The sequence below is a fragment of the Nomascus leucogenys genome, chromosome 3, assembly GCF_006542625.1.
Source record: "Nomascus leucogenys isolate Asia chromosome 3, Asia_NLE_v1, whole genome shotgun sequence".
Classification (NCBI taxonomy): Eukaryota; Metazoa; Chordata; class Mammalia; order Primates; family Hylobatidae; genus Nomascus; species Nomascus leucogenys.
The window spans coordinates 125,800,384-125,804,741 of record NC_044383.1 but is presented as its reverse complement, the minus strand read 5'-3'; the positions used below and the strand labels follow the sequence as shown (position 1 = coordinate 125,804,741).

Here is a 4,358-nt window from a genome sequence, read left to right as displayed (position 1 = left end):
AGCCACTACATAAGTAAGAATCCTACTCCTTAAGAAAAATATACAGATTTTGATAACAGTTTAAATTCTGAAAGATTCAAGCCCGATGCCAAGCCTTTAGATTTCTACTGCTTCAATTCCAAAAAACTAGTGGATGGCAATTTTAGTGTACCAAACTCCACTGTGTACCAAACTTCCACAGAAACTCAGGAGTTTCTCCTGAGTCAGAAAGCTTTATTCTGCTTCATTTACCCCTTCTTTGCTCCTTAATGGATCTTGGAATCCAGTTTCCAGATTTTTTTATTTCCTTTAATAGGAAACTTCACAACCATTTCCTGAGGACTTTTGCAGATGAAAACAAGTGGAGAACGTGATTCTTGACTGATGTCTGGAAACTGCTCCTTAAATTGCCTGTGAAACAAGCAATTAGGTCCAGACAGCCCAAAAGACAACCTGATGGATAGTCACTGGGGAATTCCACATCTTTCCTATGAAGATGATATGTAGCCTGGAGTTCTGAGACTTTTTGAAGGCAGAGGGAGGTTTTGGCTATGACTGCTATCCAAAGCTGTCCTCTGTGGGAGATGTACCAGGATCTGTACTCCATCATTTTCTAATCCCTCTAACAAGCTGAGAAATCCAGGGCTGATGTATAGAGAGACATGAACCACTGTCCAACCTCCCTGAAAGTCTTGATCCTGGATTCACAAGAGGTACTGAAATGAGTTGAATTCTAGTCCCAATCCTGCTGAATGGAAAGCTTTCTTCTGTGAGGCTGCACCTGTGTGGTCAACCCACTGGGGAGGGGACTCGTATGTGCTGAGATTTACCAGAACTTCCAAAGGCTCTTCAGGAGATATATCAAATGTGATTAGTGTCTAGTTCAAGGTTTCCTTAGCAATGGCCTGTATTGTCTCATCTAGTCTGCTGTGATATTCTGCTAATGGATTTTCTTCTTCCAGGATCTTCCTGCTGTAAAGTCAATGGTGACCTTCTTAGAGAGTCGAGAGGCATGTCGAAGTTCTCTCAGCTCTTCTTCTCACTTCTCATTTGGTTTCCCACTCAAGTTTGGACAACCACGGGTTAGAATCACTGGAAAAAAATCTGATCATCAATAACTTGGGTCCTTTGAAAACTAGCTCTATGCAACTCTAACAGCCTGTCTTTGTGCTTGATATCCTTCTCCAGACCAGACATAATTTGAAATTCTCGATGACATAGAAAGTCCTTGGCAGAGTTGTCCACCTTTCCAAAATTCTCCATCAATGGCATGAGCTTCTTTAGCAGTTTCTGGCTCTCATTTGTGTTATGCTGTAAAATATCCTGTTCTTCATGAGTACATACCACTGTGACACAGAATAAGCAAGGACTGGAGCCCTCTTGTTCACAAACAACAGGCCCACAGATCAGACAGCTATTGATGAGCTTGTGTTTCTGGCCCAGGCAAACACAAGGGTGGCAACTGGGGAGCAGACTGCAGGCCTGTGGGTCCCTCTCTTCTGTGTAAATTGACAAATTTTGTCTTCTTCTTAAAGGAGTTGCTGTTCTCTCATGCCTTGGGCAAATCAAAAGATGTTTTACCTCTGCAGTTGTGTCAGGTGCAGCAAATACATGAACTTCTTGTCTATCTCTCCCTTTCCTCCTACCCAGCTTTAGCTGGTCCCTTGGTTTCTGCCTATGTAAAGTTTCATATTTTTGGAAGCACTGTGCATGATCTCCTTGCTGACATCCAGGTCAACAGTTTTCCTCCCTGCTGGATGCACCATTACACCAGTGTCTCCTTGGACACTGCCCCAGCCACTGCCATCTTTCCCGGACAGAACCAGCTGGGCTTAACGCTTGTTTTTTTATACAATTGAGTGCAAATATAGAGTTGTTTTGCTCCAGAGGCCAAATTTTAACCTGGGTGAGTTAATGATTCAAGTTAATTTCCAAACACCACAAACTAAGTACAACCTCAGTGAGAATTTAAAAAGACTAGGATAATATCTTACTAATTTACATAGTTACCGTATTTTGTTATGTACAAAGGAATTTCTCAGGAAAAATTTTTAATGTTTTATAAGAGTCTTGTGAAGTGGATATCATTAGCCTTGTTTTACCGATGTCAGAAAAGAATACATGGAAGTAAATGGTAGATTTGTCTCCCAATTTCAAATTTACTCTTCTTAAAATTAAATTGTTAAATTCATTTAATGTTTACCTTTGAAAAGTTGGGTAAATAATAGTGGCTCCTTCTCTACTGGAGTATGAAGAAGGTTGAAATATCCCTCATCTGCAATTCAGCTCTAGGTTTTGACAGCAGAGAAGCTGTTTATACTGGAACATCTGGCAAAACCTGTTTGTTGTCTCATATCCACAGTCGTGTGACCAACAGAGACCCAGTAGTATCTGGTCACTCCAAGTAGACCGTGTTGATCAAATGTTATTATCGTGATGTAGCTAACATGGAAATACAGCACAGTTACAAGCCCAAGAGGCTTTTTGGGAATGCCATTTATTTCCAAAAAAATATTAAAGGCAAAATTTACCATGTACTGTAATTTCTTATTAAAAACAAATACAGACATGTGTCAGTTAATGACAGGGATGCATTCTAAAAAATGCATCACTAGGCAATTTCATCACTGTGCAAACTTCAGAGTGTACTTACACAAACCTAGATGGTATAGCCTACTACACAAGTAAGTATATGGTATAGCCTATTGCCTACTACACAAGTAAGTATATGGTATAGCCTATAGCTCCAAGGCTGCAAACCTATAAGGCATGTCACAGTACTGAATACTGAATCCTGTAGGCAACTGTAACATAATGGAAATACTTGTTTATCTAAACATATGTAAACATAAAATGGTACAGTAAAAATACAGTAGTATAATCTTATGAGACCACTGTCATATATTCAGACTTAGTGACCAAAATGTCATTATGCAGTGCATGCACTGCACAAGTCAACTCTTTCCATTGAGAAGAATACTTAGAAAATGTAATAATCTCCACTTGCTATTGGATTGATTGTTTGTTTATTCTAATGCTCTGGTCTTCTTTAGACACTGCCTATTAATATTTGAGTATTTCGTAAGTATGTACAATTTTATATCCTTTCTCCAATTGTATGGCCAGTTGGTGCCTTATACAGACCTGTAAAATCCATTATTTCATTTCATCCTTTCAATAGGAATGGCTATGACAGAATGCAGTCACTGAGGTAGACATTCCTCTTAGATTAGGAAACTCAGGGTCAGGATATTAGTTATTTGCTCAAGTGCTTATATTTCTCAGAAGAGGCATAGATTAGTGAAGTCTTCACTTGACAGTTATAATTAAGGAATGATGTATTACTTAAGCTAGCAAATGATTATTCTATAAAATAAAAATCAAAGCAGGACATTGAATAATGAAGCTGAAAACCAGTTTGCCTTGCCATAGACATTATTTTAATTACTTGTTTTACTTATTTATTATTATTAATAGCTCTATTATTGGAGAGATTGAAATGTGCCAAATATTTTACTATACATTTTACATCTATTATCTCACATGAGTTTATCCTTCCTATGAAAGAGTATGAAGATGTGGTTATCCACATTTTAAATATGAGTTACCTAAGATTTAGCAGGGAGCTTGTTCAAAATCACATGACCAATAAGATAATAAAATCAGGATTTCAAGTGTTTCAGATTCTGAAGAAATTACTTCTAGCCAGTAAGCAATAATATATCAAACACCAGAGTTCAAAACACCACACACCTATGTGCACCGTCCACATACTTTTGTGCACATGTATGCACACACATCTAAACAATATATAAATGTCAATTGTTTGGTATGTGAAATGCCTTTTTTTCCTTGATGTTTTATTCCCCAAACAGGCATAGCTGCTTTAGAATTATAACGGCTTCACTCTAGGAGACCCACGATACAAGGGACTGTGAAGACTCTAAAGGAGTTATTTCATTCCATAGGGACCATATTATGCATGTTATGAATGTTTAAGATAGAGTGCACAGTCTGTCATGTCAACTCTCATCTACTTCAATGACAGATTATTTTTCTTCCAGCACTAGTGGTTTGAATATATCAGCTACCAAAAAAGAGGACATTTTTCTTGGAGTTTAAACACACAAAAAAATCATGACAGAACCACGCAACAGAATTCAAGAAGCATTAAAACTCTGACTTAAACCCACAAAAGCAAAGAAATGCAACATTTAGCCAAACAATTCAATAAGCATCAAAGTCCTTAATTCACCCTGGATAGACAGTAGTAGTTACATACAGCACACACAAACTTACATTTGTGGAGTACTATTATGTGCAGGATACTATGCTAAACGTTATACTTGAATTATCTCATTTACTCTTCACCATAAGCT

At 37.7% G+C, this 4,358-nt stretch overlaps 1 pseudogene; it reads right to left on the bottom strand.

Annotated features, from left to right (window-relative positions):
- Window positions 1-712: 712 nt before the first annotated feature.
- On the bottom strand, window positions 713-1,786 carry LOC101177747 (annotated as a pseudogene).
- Window positions 1,787-4,358: the final 2,572 nt, after the last annotated feature.